General features: G+C 42.8%; 1 long non-coding RNA gene across 2 annotated transcripts; it reads left to right on the top strand.

Moving 5' to 3' along the window:
- The first annotated feature begins 248 nt into the window (after positions 1-248).
- Positions 249-15,254, top strand: LOC146861366 (uncharacterized). Of its 2 annotated transcripts, XR_014979252.1 has the most exons (4): positions 249-303; positions 388-445; positions 11,908-12,008; positions 14,760-15,254. It is a non-coding gene; the product is annotated as an uncharacterized LOC146861366 (long non-coding RNA). The 2 variants fall into 2 exon arrangements; XR_014979253.1 differs by lacking the exon at positions 388-445 and having other exon boundaries at positions 260-339.
- The last annotated feature ends 12,078 nt before the right edge of the window (positions 15,255-27,332 follow it).

Below are 27,332 nucleotides of genomic sequence, written 5' to 3'. Positions count from 1 at the left end.
TTATTCCTGTCTGCATCGCAGCAGCTACATTAGCACGAAACATGCTTTTTGACCAAAGTACGGCATACTAGAACATACGTGAACACACACGTTCACATTCCAAGATGGCTGCTATTTTCGGCATGATTGACTTGCCAGTACCAGTCTACCTCTGCAGCCCTGCCGTCCACAAACCACGCCCCTAGGAAGAGCTGCATCACTTCTGCCCAAGCACAATCTGAACCGGCCGGCCCCTTCTCAGTATTCCACCGGCATCTGACCAGCGGCAGGGCAGGTATTGGGCCGCGACGAAGGGGCTAACTTGTGAGTATCTCTCTGCTGCCTCTCACTACAACACAGGTATGTATGACCACGCCTTGGGCTCACAACTGAATTATCATTCCACAGATATCTCCTTTCGTGACCGCGGGAACTTGCTGAGGAGGCACTCCATTCTTTTGAAGGGGTAATTGGTATGAATGCTGTGAGTGATAGTATGCGTCTTCCTGCATATGCAGTATGTCACGTAACACATCGTTTCTAGAGAGTATTCTGCACTATTGTGTGACGGTAATGGACTGCCACTTTACACCATGGCAGCTATGCCTTTTTTCGCTCCACCTACATATTCCGCACTTTAATCAATAGTAACGGTGGCCAACATGATTCAAACGAGTGTTTTTGATTAATTCACATTGGCAAAGCATGGCCAAGCGTAGTTAACAATGAGGCCTGCGCATGAGACCTCTTTACAAATCACAAAAAAGACAGTAGATTCTGTCTAACATGTACATGTGTCATAATGATGATGTCAGGGGCACGCTTTCCCATACCTGCCGCAGCAAGATACATTTTGTAACTGATACACACCTGCTGTAATTAAGTTAACAGTGGACATATTTATTCACTTTGACTTTTGTTTGTCTCTATGTGTCTGTCTCCCACTCTTGTTTTTTTCCACCAGGTTGAAAACAGGAACACAATTGAGATGTTCCCATGAGCGCTTTTGACGCATCCACACCTTAATATAGGTACCATAGGAATACAGAGTGTCTTTGTCCCTGCTCCTATTTTTATTCACAAGTTTTACACTTCCCGGTCCTGACGAAGCGCACCAGGATCCATTAGGGACCTTTTCCAAGTGCGAAACATGTTGACCAGATCTCACATTCACACACAAACACGGGTACTGAGAGCAGCAGAGTAATACCCTTACCTCTATTATATTTCTTTATTAGAGGTGCTCCATTTCCCTTAAATAATTATTTTATTCTTACCTCTCAGACCCACGAGTAAAACTTGACTTCTGAGTACTGGTGGGGAAATTTTAATACACTCGAACACACCTTTTTTAGGCCCACACACCCACATGCACAACTGTGGCGTCTCCTGAAAGATCTCCGACAAAGAGCCCTCTCGCGGGGCCCGTGGAAGACAGCAGTGCCACCCCCACAAGGAGCAACACCCGATGATGAAGCATGACACTCGCAAGAGTGTGTGAGGGCACTATTTTCTAAAGGAGAAATTCCCCCACCTTCATCAAGCTGGCACCACATATAGAGACTACCATTTTTCTTCTCTTTCTGCGTAACCGATTAGGTTATTGCTTGTCTTATAGGAACAGTTACCTGTCAGTGAGTACATACTACCACTAGGCCAGCATCCTGAACACCTAACAATAGCCTAACACCTCTGAAAAGATAGAAGGTGGCTGATTTAGCTACGCCAAAACCACATATCTACAGGATACTTTTGCAAATTGTGGATGGGCTATATTGAAGGCCGTGATTGGGTCTGCCATGCCTTGCTCTTCTGCTTGGGAACTTAAAGGCATGCCATGGCTAATATGAATGCAATTGCAATTCAATGCAAATCAATGACGCGCCCAAGCCCCTTAAAACATGGAAGTAACAACCATGTTCACTGATCTTATTTAGGCCTGGACAAATTTTAATCACACTGGAGGAATCAGAGTAATTGGAGTAATTACACATCACTCTTTTGATCTAAAATTGCCAAAATTACGCGATTACACCAGTGTGAGCAATTAGTAGTAATTTGTAGCAAAATTCCTACCATAGGAACACAGGAGCAACGGTCTAAGAGAGAGTGAGCGGCTGCTGGCTACTGCTGTTCTGTCCTGTAGCATTTAGTGCTATTTATTTTCTTTGCACAAAATGCATCCTCTGGCCCATTTTGGACACAAGGGTGCACATTGCACTAAGGAAATAGTGCTAAATGCTGTATTACGCTTCTCACGTAATTACGCATAATTGCGAGTTATTTTGCCATAGTTACAAACAATTATGCTGGAAATAATTAAGTCAGTTACCCCCACCCCTAATTTTACCATTCAGTGATCATGTGTAGGCCCAACTTCTTCACAGGCATGTGTGAGTGTGCATGCGATGTTATCGGTCTGTTTTCTTGTGGGATTGTTTTTTAATTTAGTTGTACAGATCAATAATTCTATGCTTTTTTAGTTGCTGTCAAATTATTGTTTTGGGTGTTTTTGCATTTAACATTGATAATTCTTTTAAGTGCTTTTGCTGTCGTTAGTATGTATGTTTCAGGATTTTGTACTTTTATTGTTATTATTTTGTTTATGGTTATTTTATGGTTAGTATGCCTTAACTGAATAAAGTTTTTATTTAATGGAAAGGACAAAGAGTAAATGGCAAGGGGACTTCCCTGTCTGGTACCCTGCTCAATGGAGAAAGGGTAGAAAAATAAATCATTAATGCAGCTTATCTTGGTGGTTGGTCTGATTTGAGACAAGAAACGTACAAAAGGTGATGGGGGAATGATTGCAAATTGTCTAACCGCTGACAATATCTCAAGTAGCGTTCCAATACATCGTTATTTTGCCTACCATGCCACCTCAGTTTGGCCCAGCCATATGAATATCAGACTTGAACCTCCTCCGAAAGGGACAGTCCAGCCCACATTGCCAGGCCAAGTCCTCCCTGAACCGGAACACAAGCAATCCAGGACCGGTTTGGTCGGGTGTAACTTGGTTTCAGTGGCACAGTGGGCATGTGGTCCATGCCTGGGTACCGAGGCGTGGCCTAGTCTGGTTTTGAAGAAAATCACCTCTTGAGCCTACCTGAAGTCTGAATGTATTTATTAAGCAAGCCAAGTTTCCCCCTCAAAGCAGTAAAGCACTAAAACATCAAAAGGAAATATATGTAACTGAAACTGAAGCTTAAGTAGTGCCACAGACACCTGGTTTTCTGCTCTGAAAAAGACATAGGATATTAAAAAGAGATATATGCATATTAGCATATAGAGGCTGAGTTAGAAAATTCAAAATCCTTGTACGGTGCTACCAAGTTTGAGAATAAGGTGAACCACTCAAGAAGGGGAGGCAACCTGGACACCATTGTTTACCATGAGCAAAGTGGCAGATGGTAAAGCAACATGAGGTCAACCTTTACACTATCTTTACAGTGCACATTTCTGAGTTTTCTCACTCTGCCGTGCTGCTTCAATGAGATCTGAGCCTCTTTCAGGGCAGATAGCATGTCTGGATCACTGGATTAGTAGCACATCTACAAGAGGAAGTGCCCCTAAGACTGCAATTGACTTTCGCTTATTCCAAGGGATATGTAGCCCTTTGCATTCCCACAACACACAGGTTGGACAGATTTCCATGAGGTGACTTGGGACTCGACTGAACCCACATTAACTTGGAAGTAGATTGTGTTGCCACAAGATGGCAGCAGAAAAAGGCTTCTTCCATTCACCAGGAGGAATTACACTCCCTCTATCCTGTCATCCTGTGCAAGGGGATGGCCCACTGACAGCATCACTGGGAGTGATCTGAGATACCGCAGGGAAGAAGATTATCCTTGGGAATAATATGGGAGTCCGCCATGGGCAAAAAGTAAAGATCCATTCTTGAGAAAGATTTATAGGCACCCAAAAATAAGGTATGCATTTTGGCCGTGGGGTGGAGGAAGTGCCAGGCAACCTGTGAATCCCCAAAACGTAGAGAAGCCCCTTAATGGGCAACGTTTAGGCCATGCTCTCCGACTACTGTCCAGCTCCCGATCCATGACCCTGATGAGATCTCTTGGCATCAGCATAGTGCCCGATGGGTCAAGTGGCAGCATCTGGGTAAGAGTTGTGAGGCAGAAAACAGTGAATGGAGAAGGGCGTAAACATTTAGGGAATTACGAAAGTGTCTTTTTAGAGAGCTGGAGACCATAAGATGCTCTCCCTTGATATGGCGTTTGATGGAATGACTGAGAAAGGGAGAATTTCCATGGAGCAGCACCACACCACAGGACCCTTTTGACAAGCCAGAATGAAGAACGCTCAGACCTGGCTGTTCAACCTGTAGCTGCTCCCCCCTCCCTCAGCGCCTTGAGACCCTCACGGGTGAGTAGCGCGCTCTACAAATGGTTGATTGATTCATACATACAGACCTTCCCAGGAAGGGAACATGTGAGCCAGTCAGGTGGGTCTCTTTAAGGATTAACATGTTCGGGGCATGGTGCTTGGCTGCTTTAAGGACAGCCCTTCTCCTTTGATTCTGGCCTTGAGGCCATTCACATTCAGGATAAGACACAAGGGCAGGGTATTTCCATTACATTGGTTCTGGGGTCCATTTGTTTGGGTTTTGAGCCTCAGGACGAGGCTGCACATGGTAACCAGGATACCACACTAAGGGAACACTACATAGACCAGGACTCTCATTACTAGTGTCCCGTTCTTTTCCGACCTCTGTCACAGGAACCAGAATTAAGAGATGTGTGGCAGGTGTTGCCTCGCAATTTTCCTCAGGTAAATTTCGGCGGGTAAAACCTGCCGAATTTTAAACAACAAAAATGTCCGGTAAATAGTTGGACATGCTGCTTTTTGTGTGCAAAGCACCAATGTCTGCATGTTGTAATAGGTGGTAGTTATCGTGCCGGTCACCATGGTATCAGTTTTTAAAAGGTGCGATAATAATCGCCTTCCCAGCTCGGGACCCGTAATGAGGTCCCAAGTCTGAAATCGTGGATCAAAGCTGCCAACAAATCGGACAGTTGGGCGAATGGGAAGCTAATTTAATAGAAATTTTGAAAAAAATAGAAAGAAGCGATTGAAAAGGGAATTTGGAGATGTTCAAGAATGTGTTCTGTTCAGTTTATGTATTTCCTCCACTGCCACTCTGCAGGAAGGAGAAACAAAAGAGGAGCGGACAAGTACAGAGGAGCTTCAAAAGCGGGGCATCTGTGGGGAGAGTTGCTGGTTTGGGAATTAAAAGATGTACAATAGAGAATAACTGAATTTAACAAGCATTGAAAATGCAATAGGCCTCGCCTTTTATTAAGGTAAAGCCATTTGCTTTGCTAATGGTATTATAGCAAAGCAAATGGCTTTAACTTAATAAAAGGCGAGGCCTATTGCATTTTCAATGCTTGTTTTCATTCATACGCTGCTGCCTTTCCTTCGCCTGCAGCCACAAGTGAAGAAGAGAGAGGCACCGCCTGTGTCATCACTTGCCAGGGTGTCTTACAACCTTCAGGCCCCAGGGACGCGGCACGCATTAAGAACTAACACAGACCCACCCGGCCGCGCCCCCTTGTCGCACAGAGGAGGTGGTGATAACAATGCCGGGTCTGTTCAGTGCCCAGGTACCCAGTGGAGCCAGGCGAACACACACTTATTCTGGCCCTTTCAGCAGAGCTGTGCAAATGCTACACAAAAGCAAGTTAGAAGAAGTTTCCCTGGTTCTCTGAAGACGTGGTGGGTGCAATTTGAGAACAACAAAAACAGTGCGTCTTACACAGCACTCACTGGCAGTACTGTGGCTACACGGCGCAGTACTACCCTGAACTATAACAAACTGAATGGCACGAGTTTATTTTATTGATGGGGCGGGCTTAGTCAGGTTCTCATGCAATGGAACTAGTGGCGTACAGGCTACAGCCATCTGCAGCAAGCACACAAAGCAACTGAGCTATCCAACATAAGTGAAAGCTCCTTGTGGACACAGAGTTGACCCTCGTGAAAAGTACTCTGCTCAAATGCACTAAATGCTGTTAAAAGTGCGGTTTACACACATGACATATGCCCATATGCTAACAGTTAGGAAGGTCACGGGAGAAATTATAAATCATGATGAATATATGGATAGGCAATGTTCAGAATAAGCAACATTTTACTTAATAAAAAAGGAAGGTTGTTTGGTAGCGATCTTCAGCTGGAATGCGTGCAGGTTAGCGCGTATACGATGTGAAAAAAACACATGCTTACAAACAGACCCAGACAGGCAGCAAAGGGATGCGCTGAGACAGCGGTGGCGCCTAGAAGCCGCTGTCGTACCAACCTTGCAGCTGTGCTGACAGGGATTCCTGGTGCTGCTGGTACTTTGCTTCCACCGCCTCTGCCTTCTTTAGCTGGTTTCGGAAGTCGTCGTAGAGCATGGCCCCGTAGATGAAGCCCGTCGCCACGGTGAGCAGGAGCAGGACCTGGAAAACCCTCCGCTGCCTGCGGGAGCAGAACCTGTTCACCATCGTCTCTCTCATAGGGCTAGCCGCGGGTGGGAGGCCGGCTGCGGGTCTCACACGCGCTCTGCCCCTGGCTGCCCCGGGGTCATGGCACGGATATCGAGAGCTGCAACTGTTGCTATCCCGAGGCGGACCGTTGGTGTCCGGGAAGATCAGCACAGAGCCTCAGACTCGCAGGCTTGCAAACGCCAGATGCATTGCTCCTCCAGGGCCGCCTCCCGGCTCAGCAGCGCCGCCCCGCGGCCACTGTGCACACAAAGGCCGGAGGCATGTCCCGCGGGCGCCTCCCAGTCGCGCCAGGCCCGTCCTGGAGGTACCTTTCCCCGGTTCTCCACTTACATGTCACCTCCAATGGTTGCAGTCCTGGAGGAAGTGCCTCCCTGCCGGCGCCGGTTGGGCCGGCTCCCGGGAGAGGCCCGCCCTCCGGGGACAAAGGCAGCCTGACATTGGATGCTGGCACTGCCTGTCAGCGCCCGAGCAGCCAGCGCTGAGCTCAAGCTTTGGAATTGCTCCGAGCGGATGTCTTCCTGGGAGAGCGTAGGGCTGGGAGATCACCGCTGCTAGAGGCATGTGTGGGACGCACCGGGGGGTGGTTGGTGTGTTTATTTATTTTTATACATAGCGCAGGCATTACCCTAAGGTGCCCCAGATAATACAATAACTTTCATTTGTCCTCATTTCTTATCTTCCTAATATGGATATGTGTGCAAGGAGGTCAGCAGTAGGTACACGCACGTGCAAACATTGCGTGCTCGATATTTGCAAGACAAAGCAACGCCCTGCATATAGATTTCATAGCGTGTAGCTTCACACGCCTCGACTAAAGCATTTGCAAGAAGAAGCATACGAAAGAAAAATTTGGGAACTGTTTCTAACCAAGGCAAAAACCAACCTGCGAGAAAGAGAAGTTTAAATGTTTGATATTGAAAGTGGCGCTGATGGACTAAAATGTTTGTGAGAGAAGATGCGGAAGACTAGAGCGTATCCTGAAACACAAATATTGACTTTAATAATGGGAGAAAGCAGTGAAACAATGTCATCAATCTGTCAATGGAGGCGGAACGGCGTCTGATCGGCCAAGCAGCGAGAGGCCGCCGCTCCTCTCGCCGTCTGCAAACAGAGGCTCAGCAGAGGCTTTGGAACGGAGCAATGCGTGGCCTCCAACACGCCACCTCGGAAGGAAAGGGAGCAGGAAAGCGTGCAGCCAAGCCCCCCCTCCGCTGCCTGCTAGGCAACCTGCGAGGCTGGGCCAATCCCAACGCGGCTTGCGGTGACGTCAGAGCTTTATGAAGCTCCAGGCGGTGATCTCTTGCTTTTATGGGGCCATGTGTTTGAAACACATGGCCCCATAAAGATAAGAAAAGGCTTTACTACAAAAGTAAAGCAAGCGAGCCAGTCCAACTGGGACGGCTCTAAAAGAGAAAAGTGTACGTCACTAGACGCTCTTTTCCAATGGCTGGCAACCGTTTAGCATAAACGGTGACGCTAGCAAATGGAAAAGAGGGGCAGGGCTTAAAGCACATTAGAGAAATCTCTTCAAATCAATAAATCTCGCCAGCGAGACTGCGCATGTCTGCGTAGTCTTATGCCAGGCGAGACCTAAAAAGTAAGGGGAAAAGGACCAGGGACAGGAGGGGTATAGACAAGGAGACCAGAAATATTAAAAAGGGGAAGGGCTAAGCAACGATGTGAGGTGGTGGGGGATTTTTGACTAAAAGACAGCAATGCATGATGCGTAGAAAATGTGTGTGGGAGGTTCCAATCGACATGGGGGTTTTTTGGGGCAGCTACACACAAGGAAGTCTGCCCCATAGGTTTTTGGGGAAGTGGGCGACAATCCGGGGTTGGTCTCTGTTTGTAGCCCAGTGGGTATATAACCGGGCATTTTGTTGGGCCAGCCACCATTTTGTGGCTGCCACTTAGGTAGCGTAGTAGCTGACTCGGTGGGAAATATATTGTTGTAATCGAGCCAAATAATCCTACTTCACAATGTCAAAGAAAATGTCCATAAATTGTCATTGTCTGTGGGGTCCATCCGTTTGGGTTTCATCAGCTGTTATTTATGCACACTGGGTCCGCGTTATAACTGCCATTGCTTCCTGACACTTCCAACTCCAAGCTGTTTAATGCCCGGAGCCTCCGTTTATTTTGTAGATCTGATGTACTGCTATTCTCTGGACTACCTAGTCATACACTGAAATGTCCAGTTTAATTAGTAGGCGATGGTTTGAGATGTAGAGCTAGCCCTTTGATTTCATACAGAATTGAAGGCGTAGTATCCTGGGCGCGTAAAATAATTAAAGGAAATATAGAACGGTCCCACTTAATATGTAGCGCATTTGTAATTAAACACATCACTAATCCACCATCACATTTGCAAATGTTTGTATTTTGCCTGAGGTTTACGCAAGTGAATGGATACAATACTGTCTATACCAAGCTAGAAGTTGAATTAAGCAAACAATGTTCCAGGAAAAGTACTTAAACATTTAGACTGGTATACCAATTACTTGCACTTTGAGGGTGTGACATAAGCTATGTAAAATAAATGAGGGAATACTGCAAATTGAGGATTGGGATTTTAACCATAAAATATATCAATTATCCATTTTTTTTTGGGGGGGGGAGGGTGGCAATAATTCACTTTGTGAGAGGAAGAGTTCTGCTCTGTTGTGCAATCCGTGGCCACTCATTTGAAAGATACATGCAGAGTGATATATTTTCTTGTACTTGCATCTCTTAGGTGCATGATATCACCACTCTACCCTCCTTCCTTGTCACATTCCCAGTTGTGGTTGAGTTTATAACCTTATGAAATCATTAAGTTGGATATACAGCGTCCATGTTGTCTCCAAGTCAGGTTTTTTTTTTCTTTTCCAAGCTAGTTTTTGGTCTGGGCAGTATACAAGACCAGGCTTGGACCTGGTCCATATGTCCATGTGAGATCACTTGAGATGTTGTTGGCTTGTGCTGGTAAGCCATCTCTCCTCCCCAGGATTCTGCTTTCTCACTGTAGGCGGAGATGCTGTACAGACCAAAAGTCTGGCCCTAAACAAGAGTCCTTTCTAGAAGGTTCTAGAAATGCCTCTTCTTTCCTACATGGGGTATTGATTGGACATATTTGATGCCACTGATTATTTGTTGAAAAGAGTCAGCAGGCTTTAAAGCAGTGGCGGACGGTGACATTTGAAAGTGGTGCGCCGTAAAATGTTTGGCATACTTCAGCATAGCGAGTGAGCGTAGCGAGCGAGCCCGAACAACCTAAGGGGGGTTCGGGGGGGTTCCCCCCCCGTGAAAATTTTGAAAAAAGAGTGGAAAAATGGTGCATTTGCAAGCAAATTTGAGAAAGCAGAAAGGTTAATAAAGCAATGAAGAAAGTGCAGTTATTACAGTAATAAAGAGATCATGTCATATAACATAGGTAGCTGCTTATTCAGTATAACCACAGAGCTTCATAACAGACTTTGAGATATAATGCATTTCTGAGTACCTCACAGGTGTTTTTTATTTAACAAACAACTAAACAGGTGGTCGGAAACTAGCAGCATTGAACATACATATGTTTACTTTTTGTATCTAAACTCAGCACGTCTGTCTTTAAGAGCAGCAAACTTTTCAATTACTTGAACGTTAAAATCAGAGATATTTTGAACTAACTTGCTCTCTATAGAAAGCATTGCCAAAGCAGTCAGTCTTTCCTGAAGCATGGTGTTTCTTAGGAATGTCTTAATCCTCTTTAAGGCGGAAAAAGATCGTTCTGCCTCTGCTGTTGTCATAGGAGTGGTTATGACAATTTTAAGTAAAGTCACTGTCTCTGTAAATGTCTTTTCCATATTAAGTTTATGAATTAAAGTCAGCAAAGCCCTGGCATCTCTGGCATTTCGGTACACAGGCATTGAGTACAGTACAGTCAGCTCACTTTTGAGGTCCTCTTGGTTGAGCATGGGATAAGCTTCCACAGCCTCATGCAGAGCATGCTGAGGGAAGGATTCACCATATTTTGCAAAGTTTTGACTTTCCAATAATGCGGCACTCACCAAATGTTTTGTGAAAGCAAACCGTTCTTGTGCATGCACAATTACAATGTCACATATCTCCTTTGCATTTCGGACCAGAGTGGTGATGTTTTTCCTGTGGTTTCCAAAAATTGAAGCCTCTGGCAGTTTGCTGTCTAAATTGTCAACCTCATTTCTCACTATGCTTATGCGCTCGACAAACATAGCGGTATTTCTTTTCACAGAGACAGTATCGATCTCTCGTGCTTGTAACTGATTGTATACATTTTCGACAGCTGACATTATGTCTTGAAATAAAAACAGAAAGAACTGAAACTCTCTATCTTCTAGTGTTCTAGCAAAGCCACGGGCTTCACTTTGAGTTTTGAAATCAAAGGTGTCATTGACTTCTATATTATGAAAACATTTCACAAGGTCCTCCCTATATTGATATATTAGTTGGACTGTACGTATGTTAAAGTTCCAACGAGTTGAGGATCCCCTTGGAACCCTTTTGTCCACAATCTCCTGAAGTGCTTCCGTTCTTTTTGGGGAACGTGAGAAGAATGCTGCCATGCCTCCTACATCCAGAAAGAAAATTTGTGTCTCGGATATCTTTGATACTGCCTGCTGCATAATAAGATTAAGTTGGTGGGCGTAACAGTGCACGTAATGAGCATAAGGGTACACATCTCTAATTCTTTTCTGTACTCCACCAAGGCTTCCACTCATTACGGACGCACCATCATAGCTTTGTGCAATAAGTTTTTTTTTTTGGTGCACCTCTGGAAAAATGAAGTTCAGTTGACGCAGTATAGCTGCAGTAATGGTTTCTGCAGTTGAGTCTCTTAAATGAGTGAAACCATAGAACCTCTCCACAACATTATTGTCATTGTCCAGGTACCGAAAGACTAATACGGACTGTGTTTGTGTGGCCACATCAGTGGTGTCATCAGCCTGAATAGCCACAAAGTCTGTGTTTTGCAACTCTTGGACAATATGGCTTCTCAGAATTTCGAGCATACACTCAAGGAGTTCATTTTGGATAGTTTTAGAGGTGCCCTTAAAGACTGTAGCAGTTGCTAAATGTACTTCCATTTCTTTGTCTATGCTTGCTATTAAATCCACAAGGCCTTTGAATATTCCTGGATTTGTGGAATCTTCTGATTCATCATGGCCTCGCAATGCCAGTTCGAAAGCACCACAGAAACGAATGCAATCAATTAATTTTGATAGTATGTGCCTATTCCTATCAACTGTTTCATTGTGTTTCTGTATTGTTTGGCGGTATGCACTGCTTATGTGCTGCTCAATCGGTGTGTCTCCCAACATTCCCAGTCTTGTTACGTTTTCCATATGCTTTTTTGTGTGTGCATGCTTCTTGATTTTTTCAGACAGATGCTTCAAGTCTATCACTCCTTCTCTTGTCCAAGGAAAATCACCATTAAACAGCAAGCAGGAGAAGCAGAACAGTTTGTTTCTTGTCGGACACCCTGTAAGCCATTCAGCTTTTGTGTACCAGGTGTTTGAGAATGTACGTGTGTAAGATTTTCCTCTGTCCTGGGTAACTTGTTGTAGTTGTAGGTCTGGCCGATCAGGTCCTAATCTCTTTATCTGTAGTTTCTCTTCTAGTTGCCGTGCATGGAATGACCGTGTAATTAATTGTTCTACCGTATTCATCATGTCGATGTTGTCCTTACCAATATGAAAGAAGCCTGTCAATAGTCAAAGTACAACGTATAAGATTTGGTGCAATAATAGCAAATTTCAGTATAAATACATCTATCTTGTGCATTTTCGCAATATATCTCCAATCCAACAGCTCCCCTTTGCGCAACAGGACTGCTAAAAATACAGCCTTACCGCTGCTCGCTGCCTCTGTGTGCCATAGTGGTTGCTGAAGGCACTGAAACAGACACTGTTTGAGGGCCTTGAAGAAGGCAAGGAATAGATAGTGCCTTTCACAACCGTTATTGCCCAAACCACAGGGCTAAGGCTCAGTATTAGTAAATTCCGTCCACTGAGGGAGGGTACAATGTACAGAATGTGCACCCACCCCAACCACCATGTAGAGTGACCAGAAACATAGCCCTAACTCCAATCTAGATAAAAATATCATCAGTTTCCTTACCTTTAACACTGGTGTTTGCTGGGTCGTAGCTGGGATGAAAGAGCAGCAAAGGAGGTTGGGGCCTCTTGTTCTTTGTCCAAAAATTGCCCAGAAATTAGGTAAAGGTTCCAGTTGCAACTTGTCAGGCTTTACCAGGTGCTGAAAATAGAAATATAACAATTTATTTTTGAAAGATTAGGGTAATCAAACAAAGACTGGGGGAAAAAAACATAACGCTACAATTTTTACCTTGCAGTTTGCATGCAGCTCTTAGATGACAGTTCATAGCTCACTGTTGTATGTTAGGATTTTTACTTACAAACTTCAATTAACAAAATGATCTCTCTGACAAATGCAGTGACTCACTGACCTCATGTGCATTTTGTGACCTGCATCAGGTACATGAACTCTCCTGAAGCCTAATGCTAACACTGGGGGTTTCCAGCTCAGAGGGGAATAAACAGACTGAAAAGGTCAGTGATGATGGGCCAGTATATAGAGGGGTAGGCCGCGGCCGCGTACTACGTAGGTTAAGTCAGGGCAAGATCCAGTTTAGTGGTGAGTCTCTCGTTTTTTGAACCTGAATCACCATAGATGGCGGCGCGCCCGCAAGGTCTGATTAACCGTTAATCAGACCTTGCGGGCGCGCCGCCATCTATGGTGATTCAGGTTCAAAAATCAATGCATAGAACATCAGTCACAGTGCCGCCTTACCTTTCTGCCAGGCCAGGTGAATAATGACGACTGCGACAGTGCGACTCGTGACTCTCACACCCTCACTTACCACTAGCAGCCAGCAGCTGCAGCACTATAGAGAGTCGAGTAGTAGGGTCGGAACACTTTGGCCATTTGGGGACCTTGGCTTGGACCGCAGTTGAGATTGAGAACAAGAGCAGCTCCCAAAGCAAACACAGCGCGTTCTGCTTGAAGTACACGTGTTATGGCATTGTGCCTTGTTGTCAGATTATAAAACCATGGAAATTCTCCATTCTAGTCTCCGCCTGTTAACGGCTCATAGGTGTGAGAAGCCCCAAACTAGATTAACTCTTTTACTGTTATCAATTCCCATCTCCAAATAGGTCCTTGTGTAAGAGAAAAGGTATTGTGGGTTATATTGGCAGAGGTAATCGGTACTCGTCGACATGGGATTGTGTGACGTCATTGCCCTGTAGTGACCGTCTGTCACATCTTTGGAAGTCATAAGTCTCGTTATCAGTAGTAGCATCCTTTTAACCATTTTCTACGACATAACATAAGCGTACATGTGTAATGTCGCACAATAAGCTCAAGGGTCTACTCAGAGAAGACTCACAATTACAATGGACACCAAAATAACCAAAATCCTACGAAAAACAAAGCCTAGTGTCAGTCCTTTGATAGGCGCCGAAGCTCCCCCTTTATTGTATTTTATTTAATGCGTTTTTATATAGCGCGGACTTTACCTGAAGGTGTCAGCAGCGCGCTTCACAATAGGAACATGATGCAGGAGGAGAAAAGTACAAGTGAGCATGTTGCAAAGGCAATAGTGACAATTGTGCAAGTATCAAGAGGAAACAAAATACAAGAGGGAGCAAGCGATACGTTACGAAAGGAAAAAGTGATATGTGTGCATGTTACAAAAGCATACAAAGTACAAGTAGAGTAGAGGTAAAATATTGCAATAATTGGCAGACACTCAAAACACTAAAACAAACGTTACGTTACATGAGGCAATGGAGGCAATTGTGCAAGTTTCAAAAGCAAACAAAATACAAGAGGTAGCAAACGATACGTTACAAAAGGAAAGGTGACGTGTGTGCTGGAGCAGAGTTTTCTGTTGAAAATCTATTGGGTTTTTAAGCTCCAGTTTTGTCTATATGTCGAAAATAAAATATTAATCTGTAATCATTAATTATTTGTTTTGTGTAAAAATTCTGATTAACCAACACGAATTAACAAGAGAAATTACACGTGGGAGTGCATTTATGTTGCTTAATAATAATGTGCAGGTTTAATTAAATGCATGTTGCTAAGTGCTGTTTGTTTAAAGCACAAAACGCTTCTGAAATAACGTGTACTAATGCTTTACTGTGTTGCAAAAGGCTAGATAATTACATACACATAAGGGTATTAGTGGGGTTAACACTGTTTAATCACTATGCTGTGGTAACGTTGTTTTTGTCTCTTTTAATTAAGATGGTCCGTTTTGGCCTATGATAAAATGGCTGCCGTTTACAGCCTGTGCTCGAGTGATCGGATTCTGATGAGAGGGCCTTGCTGAACATGGTTGAAAGTCACCTGACCATGGCTTCTGCTGGAGTTTTGAAAGTTTCCGTGATGACAGTGACTCCAGGCAAGCGTCCAAGCGTCCAAATAACCTTGGAGGACAAGAGAGCCACAATGAACTTTGTGATTACGGTGGTGGTTCCGAGGAAATGTGTGCGCAAAAGAAACATTTGTAAAACTCGAGTTTCCTTCTTCCGTCTTTTTATTTTTGTGATTTTTCTGAGCGGAGATTTTCCAAATGTAGCGATGCTACATCCTTTCCTGCTCGCTCTGCTCAGCGGTTCAACGGATATTCAGAACATTTTATGTTGCTTTAATTTGTAAGATTTACTATAAGTATTGTTAGCCTAGAGAGGGTCTAAGGCCACTTCTTCCCAAACCTGCGTTGGTGAGGATCGATGCTGTGAGGACGGTGACTCGGGAGACTTCTACTGAGAGACCTGTCCTGACCCATTTATGACATTTAGCTAGAATAGGTAATTATGAGAATAATGATTTTGCTTGATTGAATTTCTTTGAATTAATTTGAGATAAAGTACCATTATTTTAAATACAGTGTTGGTGGTTATTTCTTGTTGTTTATTGAGTACTCTATTTTGATTATTGTTGTTTAGATCATGACTCAGGACAGTATCAAACTGATCCTATTGGCCTCACTGTAGATACAGGGTGTTTAGGAGTTTTCTCTCCGCAGGTTCAATGCTGATAGAGTAATCGAGCGTATGTTAGTGAAATGGGCCCAAGTGTGTGATGAGTGCATGTGCGTGTATCTGTGAAATTACTCTATCCGTGGAAGTAGGGAGAATTTGTATGCCCTGATCTGCACCAATTTCCTGGTAGCAGAATTTGATGGTTTTGATTATTGTCTTGATCTGATTAGATTGCTTGTATATTGGCTTTTTGATTTATTGATTATTGATTGATGTTGATATATGTACTAATACTATATGTTGAAGTCGTCGTGTTGAGTTCTATGTAGTGCTTCTGGAACTTGGGAGCTGGTAGCAGTTCCGTAGTAGGGCAGAGGGAAGTATATACTGCTCTCGGGAAAGACGGGATTGTTGGTCCTGTATGTATGCAGGAGAAACGTGTGACAATTGAATTTGCGCGTCACATTGTCTGGGTTCGGAATCAGTGACATCGTCGTATGTTACTATGAGGGATATATTTTCGGTATAAAAGGAGTGCGTATGGTAGCGAAGGTTATCTGTGAAACTCTGGTCTGAAGTCCCAGGGATCCGTAAGGTTCGCCGTTAAAGCTTATCGCTGGAGAAGTAATAGGTATTCTCTGAGCTTGTTTGAAGGACTAGGCAGAGGTATACACTGCTTGGTTAACGTGTGTTATAATTCTGTAGTAGAGCAGACTGTTCGCTGTTCTCGGAAAAAGCAGAATTCTGTGCGTATGTACTACATTTTCTTGAATGAATGTGCGTGAATGTATGAGCATTTAGTTGATTGTAAAACTCTTTGGAGCAGTCCTAGAGGAAACAGTTAATGGATGCATGTTAGAAGGGCAGAGTAGAGGGATGTGCTACTGTGTCAACGAGAGTATTAATTCCGTAGTGGAACAGAAGTGAGTGCTGTTTCAGGGAAAGACGGGATTCTTGTGAAATAGATTTTCTTTACTATTCTGTGGTTAGCGAAGCAGACAATGGAGATGTTTATATGTTGTAACTAATAGATTTTGTAGAATTTGATACGAAGTCTACTGAGAAGTTTTGTAAAGGAGGGGTAGACGAGTGACAGGAGACAGAGCAGAAGCTGCAGTCAGCGGCTGCTGACGTCATAGAGACCGCGCTCTGATTGGGTAGTGGATCAGAACAAGGTTCGCGCTGGGATTGGTGCGTTGGTGTGAGCCGTGCAAGGATTGGAAGGGGTACAGGGTGACGTAGACGCTCCAGGATTGGTGCGCTGTTATTGGATGAAATATCGTACTGTACAGTTGTATTACGGAAGGGATTAGAAAGTTTTGGTAAACGTTAAAATGTATTACCAAGAAGAGAAAAAGAAGAAATCTTTGTTTGGGAAAATAAAACGATGGTTTGACAAGGATAAAGATGTTAAAACAAGAGAAGGTGAATTGTTACCTCCAACGAAAACGCCTGCATCCTTCATGGCTGCGAAATATGGGTATCATACCTGTATATGGTTGGACAATTGGGTTAGGTACACTAGAGAGGATGGTGTTATGGCTTTCCCGGAACATGGTTCATTTAATATGGCTGTGTTGAGAAATTTACGGGAAAAGATGTTGTGTCTTGACCCAAGACCAAGGCCGACACAGTTTGAGGCATTGGTGGAATGGGAAGATGAAGTACATGAGCGAGAAAAACAGAGGTCTGGAGGCAACTATAGGTACGTGTTTGGGAGGAAATATGATCGTGAAACTCATCATGATCGAATGAAAAGATGGCGAGATGCTAGTATGTCAGAGGGATTATATCCTATGAGGACTGTTGAGGAAGAAAGGAAGGGTACGGAAAGGGTTCCTGAGGCAGAAGTGAAAAGATATAGAGTTAATGATTATGAGGATGAGGTCTTGGATGACATGATTTACAAGAGACCACCTCCATATAGACCAGAACCCGAAGAGAGCACACCAGTTGTTTCTCCGATAAGAGATACATTGCGTATCATTGAGACAGAAGTTGTGACACCTGAGTTAAGGAGTGGTAATCCTTTCAGGGAAAAAGAGAGAGAGAATCGATGTGGTGACGAGAATACGAGAGAATTAGCCAGAACTACATCAGAACTGACTGAAAAGATTAGAGAACTGACGAAGAATCTAGAAGCTGTTACGGTGCCTGTAACCATAGGTCCAGTTATGCCTATTTTTGATAAGCAGAGGACAGGTGAAAATGGTTTGGTGGTTCCATATGTTGGGAATAAAATAACAAGTTTGGCTGGTCCCTCAGGAGACTCAGGAAAAAGGACAGAAAGTAGTGATTTGAGACAATTCAGACATGACACATGTAGTGGAGGATTAGAGGTACAGTCTAATTCGAGACTGGATACTAGTGATACTGGTTGTTCAGGGATGCCAATTTTAGAACCACAGAGAATGCCAGAAAAAGTGGTTCCAGTGAGAAAAACTACTGAAATAACAGCTGAAGATTTGAATGATTGGATGAGAGTCCTTCAAAAGAGGGATAAAGATTCACAGGCAATTGATGTGGCCAGGTTACGCATAGAATTAGAGGAGCTTGTTGCAGGGACAATTCCTACAGACATTCTAAAAAACCATCATGATGGAGAATTATTATTTATGTGTAAAAACATCACCTGGAGAGCTAAAAATACACATGACAGGTTGAGCAATAGCGAATGAACAAGGAGTTGACATTGATAAGGTGAAAGTATTGCAGAAGTCTTACAGGATGGATTTCTCGGACAAAGATATTGAAAATCTGAATGGTGCTGGTAGAACAGGACAGATTAAGGAAATGATCGCACTGTTGCGAAAATGGGGTGATGTAGAAAAGTGGAAGGATAGGTGGTATAAGAAAAGGGAAGAATCAGTGGACAGGACTTATTCAGCCTTTCCTGTGAGAGAAAAAGAGAAAACAGTGGATGCTTATCCTATGAGAGAAATACCTGGAGGAGGATATGTACATGTTCCATGGACCAGACAGGATATTTTATCATTTACGAATGATTTCCCTCGACTGAGAGAAAAGCCTGTTGAGTGGTATAGGCAGGTAGACAGGTTTGTGAAATTGTCAAAAGTGCTGTGGATTGACCTGAATAGTCTGTTTGATATAATTGTTCCAGCAGACTTGTGGGCTGAGTGTAAAATAGTTGTAAGTTGGCCTACTGAGGAATATCCAAGAGATCAGAGAACAGGAGCACCAGATCCAGAGGTAATGAGGAAGTATGAACAGGTGATTGTATACCTGAAAAGTAAAGTACCTCCAAAAGAGACAGACTGGGTTAAGATAGATCGAACACATCAGTAAGCAAAAGAATCAGTTCATGCTTTTTATGAGAGGCTGATACTGGCTTTTAAACAATTCAGTGGAGATGAGCACCTGGGTGACAAAGATTTGAGTCATTTTGTATACAGATTTGTATATGGCCTGAGACCTGAGATTAGTGAGAGAATTCGTGAGCATACAGTGGACTGGCAGAGTAAGAAAATAGATGAGATTCTGAGACATGCAAAGTACTTCAGTGATGAAATTGAAGCAAAACAAAGAAAGCTGAAAGAAAAGGCAATGTGGGCACAAGTGAAGGTTGCGGAAAGACAAGAAGCACAGTTGGTGGAACAGGCAAATAATCCAGGGAATAGGCCCAGATATGCAGGGAAAGGAAAAGGGAATCTTGAAGCAAAGAAAAAGTTTCCTTGTCACAACTGTGGTCAACTGGGACATTGGAGGTCCGAGTGTACCAATCCACCATTAGCGAATAATGAGAGTAAAACCTTAAATCCACAGGTGCAGAACGAGGGAAATAATCAACAGCAGCAACAACAGAAGGTTGTGAGACAGCAGAGCCAAGAGCCAAAACCGCCCTTGCCGCAGAATAGAGGGTCACAAAAGTACAATCAGGATTCAGGATTCTACAATGATGAGCAGGTAAACAAACCAAGGCGTTCTAACCAGATACAACAGTATTTGTTAAAGAATGAAGGGAGTGAGTCTGAAGGTGATTATTGACGGTGCCGAGGAGAGGAGGAAGAGTGCATACTTGGTGCAACTCTAGAAATAGACCAGGCAGGACCATTTGTAGATGGGAAAATAAATGAAGAAAGTGTTACTTTTTTAGTAGACACAGGTGCGACAAGATCAACTGTCAGGTCAGCAGATGTTAGAAATCTTCCTCTCTCGGATGAAGCAATCCAAGTAGTTGGTGTAGCAAATACACAAATCAAGACACGTCTTACTGAACCAGTAAGGGTAAGAATAGGGAAATTTTCAGACATGCACAGATTTATTGTCTGTGACACTAGTCCAGTGAACTTGTTAGGCAGGGACTTGCTATGCAAGATGAATTGTACAATTTTTTGTACTCCGGATGGAATAACTTTTGAAACACCAGATGAGGATGTTTTGTACCGGATGACTCTAGATAATAGAGAGAGTGAGATGGTTGGTACATATGCTGTGTTTAAACCAGAGGATTTGCCTCAAGAGCTGAGAGACACAGTGAAAAAGACAGTTTGGGATTTTACTGGAGAGGATGTGGGATTGATGAATAATGTAGATCCTGTGAAAATTTCAGTGAAAGAGGGAATTACTTATCCTAACATTCCTCAGTACAAAATGACACCAGAAATAATTGAAGGAATAACTCCTATTATTGAGAAAATGATTCAGCAGGGAGTTTTGAGAGAACTACTGAGTAGCCCGTGTAATTCACCGATAATGGGGCTAAAGAAGCCGAATGGGAAGTTCAGGATTGTACAAGATTTGAGAAAAATTAACAAAATTGTGGTGGCATGTTGTCCCATTGTGCCAAATCCGTCAGTGATTTTGTATCAGATTCCACATGATGCTGAGTGGTACACAGTGATTGATTTGTGTCATGCTTTCTTTTCAATTCCACTGCATCATGACAGCCAGCCGATTTTTGCATTTAGATTTGGCCAGCGTATTTTGGCATGGTGTCGAATCCCACAGGGGTATACAGAGAGGCCTTCGATATTCAATCAGTTGTTGAAAAGGTCATTGGAGAGTCTGATCATGCCTGAAAACTCAGTACTAGTGCAGTATATTGATGACCTACTTGTGGCATCAAAGACACGTGAAGCTTGTGAAGTAGATACCATAGCTTTACTGAATCATCTGGCAGATGGAGGGTTAAAAGTGTCTCCAGCCAAATTGCAATTTTGCAAAAAAGAGGTGCATTATCTTGGACACAATATTGAAAAGGGTCTGAGAAAGGTGACTGATGACAGGATCAAAATTATAAGGGGAATGAAGGCCCCAAGGACCCAGAGGGAAGTGAGGATGTTTCTGGGGATGGTGGGTTATTGTCGTCAGTGGATTAGTAACTTTTCCCTGATAGCAAGACCACTGATTAATCTGACAAAGAGTGAGGTAAAAGACCCATTGGAATTGGATGGAGAACAAATGGCAGCATTTGAGGAGCTGAAGAGCAGAATGTGTGAAGCCCCTGCTTTGGGTATGCCAGACTATGAAAAAGAGTTTGAGTTGTACTGCAGTGAGAGAAATGGATGTGCACTTTCAGTGTTAATCCAGAAGCATGGACAGCTGAGGAGGCCTATTGCGTACTTCTCATCGACACTTGACCCTGTAGCTGTAGGTTTGCCAGGTTGTCTGAAATCTGTGGCTGCAACATGCAGAAGTCTGGAACAGAGTGAGGGAATCATAATGGGATATCCTGTAAGGGTATTCGTACCTCATAATGTGGCAATTCTTTTGACAAGAAGCAGAACTCAGTACATGTCACATAGTCGGCTGACTAAATATGAGAAAGTCATTCTGGGAGCATCAAATGTGACTCTTGAGAGATGTGTGAATGTGAATCCAGCAACATTGTTGCCAGATATTGAAAATGTGGGTGTAAAGACAGAAGATGATCACAATTGTTTGGATGTGCTTGATTACTGTACAAAACCTAGACCAGACATAAGAGATCTTCCATTGCCTGAGAGTGATCATGTGCTGTTTGTGGATGGATCATGTCTGAGGAATGATGAGGGTGTGCTGAGTGCAGCATATGCAGTGTGCAAGGTTTCAGAAGTTATGGAAGCTTCACCATTGAAAGGAGTGAAATCTGCACAAGTTGCTGAATTGGTGGCATTGACGAAAGCTTGCAAAATTGGGAAAGATCTGAGAGTGCCTGTGATGACATAGTCAGTATGGATTTGGAGTTGTGCATGATTTTGGCTAGCTTTGGCTACAAAGAGGTTTCTTGACGTTGAGTGGGACTCCAATAAAGAATGCTGAAGTGATTGGAAAATTACTTGAGGCAATACAGCTGCCTAAAAAATTAGCAGTTGTAAAATGTGCTGCTCATGGACAAGGAGATGATTTTGTAACACTTGGAAATAGATTCGCAAATGACATTGCACAGTATTGTGCTAAAAATAATCACTCGATTAATAGGGAACGAGAAGGGTAAATGTCTTTTTGTTCTGTGATGTTTACTAATGTCCTAGAAACGTGGGATGAAGTGAAACAGTTGCAGGATGAGGCAGGAAAGGAAGAAAAGAAAGACTGGATCAAGGCAGGTTATGCCCCAAGAGAAACAGATCATGTTTGGATCTATAGAGATGGTAGACCAGTCATGCCTAACTCTATGTTGTCGACAATGGCAAGAATGTATCATGGCCAGGGACATTTGGGAAGGGATGCGATGATCAGGTCTTTGAAGCAGACTTGGTACAATGCAAAGTTCAGGACGATTGCAGAAAGCATCTGTCAAAGATGTTTGATTTGCCAGCAATTTAACACTGGGAAAAAGACAGTGGTGAGTCTGGGAACGATAGGCAGAGAAGGTGGTCCTTTTACGAGAATGCAAATTGATTTCATTGAAATGCCACAAGTGAACAGATGAGGTATGTTCTAGTGGTAGTCTGCTTGTTCTCGAGATGGGTGGAGGCCTATCCGACTAGGAGAATTGATGGAATAACAGTGGCAAAGTTACTGTTCAGAGAGTTGATTCCTAGGTACGGGTTTCCAGTGACGATTGAGTCTGATAGAGGTGGACACTTCTATAATGAACTCATGAGTTTGATTTGTGAAGCATTGGGCATACAGCAGAAGCTACATTGTGCATACAGGCCAGAGGCTTCTGGCGTTGTGGAGCAGATGAACGGCACAATTAAAAACAGGATTGGTAAGATGTGTTTAGCCACTGGAATGAAATGGCCTGATGTCTTGCCTCTAGTGCTAATGACTATTAGATCTACTCCAGATAGAACTACTGGTTTGAGTCCACATGAGATTTTGATGGGACGCGCAATGCGACATGCATTTGTGCCTGTCAATAAGTTGATGACAATAACTGATGACATGATTTTGGATTACTGTAAAGGCCTGGCTGACGCAGTTCATTCTGTGTTTCACCAGGTTGGAGAAGACGCTACAACACTTGAGAAGAAGCAAGCTCATGATCTGAGTCCAGGGGACTGGGTGAGGATTAAAGTGCACAGAAGAAGAAATTGCTTGGTTCCAAGGTGGGGAAGACCCAGACAAGTTATTCTGACTACGACAACTGCAGTAAAGTGTGCCGGTGTGAAAAACTGGGTGCATGCAATTCATACTCTGAGAGTTCCAAATCCAAAAGATGGGACTGGTAAGGAGTATTTTGAAGAATCAGATTCCAGTGATGATGAAGAAACTGAGTCAGTGAGAAGAAATCGAAATTCTGAAAGAGAATCAGAGGAGGCTTCAAGAGAATCATTGAGAGTCTCAGAAGGGAGATCAAATTCTGTAAGAGAGCCTGAAGTTCCAACAAGCAGTGGGAAAAAAAGAAGAGAAAAGAGCAGTTCCACAGAGACTACTCCTGAATCAGATGAGGAGATTGAAGAACCACTTGAGATTATACCTGAAGAAGCAGGGTCAGAAGAAGATAGAGAGGGACAGTTTGCGGAAGACCCCCGAGGAGGTGTAGGGAACATTCTTGATAAGCTAGGTGAAGGGACAAGTAGACAGCAAGAAGATTGCGTGTTGGAGACCTGAGGAGGGAAAGAGTTAGGGAGGTCTCAAACAGTGGTGGAAAAGACTGTGGAGCGTAAGAAAACTGCTGAAGAACAAGAGGCATTTGAAACAGAATCGGATGAAAGTGAGAATGAGAAATCAGAGGGTCGAGTTCTGAGAAAGAGAACTTGGATTGGAGAAAGAAATAATAAAGAAACAAGACCAAAAAAGGTTGTGAGAGGAGATCTTTGGCCTAACAACAGAGTAAAGAGGCTGAGATATAGATTGACACGAGCAAATACCTCGAAGGCTGAACAAGTGAATGAGGTGTCGAGTCAGAATCCAGCAAAAGGTGAAAAAAGAAAAGAGTCAAAAGAACCAGAGGGGATCAAAAGGATAAGAAAACCTAACCAGAAGTATAGGTCGCCGGAATGGACGTATGTGGCACTGTCTGAAGGTGAAGAGGCAGAAAGTCAAGGAAATCCAGAGGAGACCGTACGAGAAGTGGTTGAGAAGGAAACAGGTGAAATCCTGAAAGTTATCTTGACTGACATTGATGAAAAGTCGGATACTGAGGATATTGTTGGAGATCTAATACAATTTGATGTCGAAGAAGTTGAAGTGAAGAATGATGAATATCCAAATTGAGTGAATTAAAGGAGTCACTTGGAGAAAAGTGAAAAGAGAAAGTCTGAAATTAAGCTGTTTTGAAATAATCCAAAGTTCTAGAAGTGCCAGTAGTGAAATAAAGAGGCTAAGTCAAAAGACACGGTCAAAGTAGTAAAATGGCTGACATAGAGAATAATCAAAGTAGATGTGCCTTCTTAAAAAGATGGTGTAGAATGTGCTGCTGCTGTACTGGATTATTAATGCTATTATGGGGTGTTTTAGCTTTATTAGTTACCTTTAGGGTTACATTAGACGCTTTAGGAATACATACTGAGAATGTGACTATTGCAGAGAAGAGTTCGCATAAAGTAGTTCCAACTAGAATTAGTAATGCTTACGTACATAAAGATAGGTCAATTAATGATTTTTCTAGCAATGTTTTTTCAAAATTGTTGTACGAATATGTGAAGACAATGGAAGTTAGGGATTGCTACGTATGTATGCAATTACCTGCATCCGTATCAGAGGGTGTTACTTATCACCATTTACCAGCTACGTATGGAATTTCATGTAGTGTATTGAGTAGTGTTTTTTATTTGCTAAGGAAAATAGATTATGAAATGTCTAACAAAGATAACATTTTTGGGCAATTGCCAATGAACAAAAAGCTGAATCCAGCTAAAGAAGCTAACATTTTTGGTGAGATTTTTATTGAAAAAGAAGAGTTAACATTAGATTACATTTTTAAGAACAATTTAACATGCAGTTTGAAGGAAGAGGAGAAGGCTTTCCTAAACATGGTGGAGGAAAGGAGAATGAGCATGCATGAAAAAGCAGGGAAATACAAAATGAGTGAGACAATTTGGGACATTGAGATGGGGAAAGAATTGAGAAATGGGGCTAGTCCAACTTTAGCTCTAGATGCACCACAGAAGGGTAAGCTATGCATTACAAGAAAGAAATCCCAATATGATACATATTTTGTTGGGACTAGTGAGTGTCATGATACATACTTCATTGCAACAGGATAGGGTTTCAAGGGAGGAGAGGATCCAGTTTTCCCAGGAGTGTATTATGTTTGTGGGAACAAGGCTTATTACAGGTTGCCTGACCATTGGTATGGCACGTGTTATGTGGGTCTGGTCTTTCCAAAGATCTTTCATATAGATAAGATAGAAGAAGTAGAACATATTAATTTACTAACACGTTTTAAGAGAGAAACTTGGTCTGAAATTGTAGGTGATATTTTTGGAGCTTTAATTCCAGCAGTGGGAATTTCTTTGAATGCACATGGAATTAGGAAACTGTCAACAGTGGTGGATCGCTTATCGACAAGTACCGCTGGAGGGTTTCTTTTGGTGAATACGGAGATGATTGCCGTACGTGCCATGTCTATGCAAAATCGACTTGCCCTTGATATTTTATTGGCCAAAGAGGGTGGGGTCTGTGGAATGCTGAAAGTTCAACATTGTTGCACTTACATTCCTGACGAAAGAAAAGACCTGAAGGTCTATATCAAAAATATTACTGATTTGCATGAAGAATTAGTACCACTGGAAGCTGAAAGTATCTGGACTAAATTAGCTAATAAAGTGATAGCTGTTAAGAGTTTTATTGCAAAAATAGGTAGTACTATTATAGGTAAGATACTGTTTCCTTTGACTTGTGTGATTGTTGCTTTATTGATACTAAGATTGGTGTGTTTGTGTTGTAAGAACAGGGGAGGGAAAAAGAAATTAATCAAAAGAAATATTGAAAAGAGAAATAAAAGGTCAAAAAGAGAACCACAAGAAATAGAATTAGAAGAATTGAGGGAGAGTGTTTATTTGGAAACAAAGAGGGATGATGAAAGGGAGTCTGGTGTGTAGTGTTGTGAAAGGAGAAAAAGACATTTCCAATTTCTCCTAAAATGGGACTAAATTTACTATTTTTTTTTTTTTTGGGGGTTGTTTATTTGGTGATAATATCACCAAAGGGGGGATTGCTGGAGCAGAGTTTTCTGTTGAAAATCTATTGGGTTTTTAAGCTCCAGTTTTGTCTATATGTCGAAAATAAAATATTAATCTGTAATCATTAATTATTTGTTTTGTGTAAAAATTCTGATTAACCAACACGAATTAACAAGAGAAATTACACGTGGGAGTGCATTTATGTTGCTTAATAATAATGTGCAGGTTTAATTAAATGCATGTTGCTAAGTGCTGTTTGTTTAAAGCACAAAACGCTTCTGAAATAACGTGTACTAATGCTTTACTGTGTTGCAAAAGGCTAGATAATTACATACACATAAGGATATTAGTGGGGTTAACACTGTTTAATCACTATGCTGTGGTAACGTTGTTTTTGTCTCTTTTAATTAAGATGGTCCGTTTTGGCCTATGATAAAATGGCTGCCGTTTACAGCCTGTGCTCGAGTGATCGGATTCTGATGAGAGGGCCTTGCTGAACATGGTTGAAAGTCACAATAATAAAGTATCTCTAATAAGAGTGAGGGTCTGGGGGATAAAAGTTTAAAGACTCAAACAGTGCGTAATCCCCAATTCTACATATCTGACCAAAAAAGAACTGTGAGTCTGCCGAATCAAATGACCCAAAGAAGTGCTGTATCCCAATTACTGTAACATAGTGTTTGTGTCAAAAATATCACAGTGGATACATATGCATTGGAGATCTATATATGCATAAAAAGGTTCCCATCACCCACTGGAAGTGGCTCGCTTCATCATTTGGGAAACCAGGGATTTCTCAAAAAACCATCCATCACAAAATGGCAACTGCTCAGGCTAAAGGAGGCACCGCTCTATCCGTCGGTACCTCAAACGGCTGCCGAGCCAGTACTCCCCTACTGGCTCGGCAGCCGTTTGAGGTACCGACGGATAGAGCGGTGCCTCCTTTAGCCTGAGCAGTTGCCAGGTGAGGTGAGGCTCATACCCAGATTCATTCGGGTAATTTCTCCTAGACCTAGTAAGGGTTCAGGTTGTATGATTTACCTTTTCTTCACTTAATATGCAGTAGCTTGTCGTGGTCCTGACGAAAGCTGGGGTACAAATTACCTATAAGCTGAAACATGTAGACCAGATCCAACACAGTTATTTGTTTAAAACTGTCACAGCACTGTTTTTAATTTGGTATCAAGGCAGCACCCAAATAAAAAAAAATTTGTGCCTTGTTTTCCAATTTTACTCATCACATTTATCTCACTTGCACTGCACACATCACCCCATATCATTTTGTAGGTTGGTTCCTTTCATTGGAGCGACACATCTAT

The sequence above is a fragment of the Triturus cristatus genome, chromosome 3_1, assembly GCF_964204655.1.
Source record: "Triturus cristatus chromosome 3_1, aTriCri1.1, whole genome shotgun sequence".
NCBI classification, from domain to species: domain Eukaryota; kingdom Metazoa; phylum Chordata; class Amphibia; order Caudata; family Salamandridae; genus Triturus; species Triturus cristatus.
This window is presented reverse-complemented; position numbering and strand designations above follow the sequence as displayed.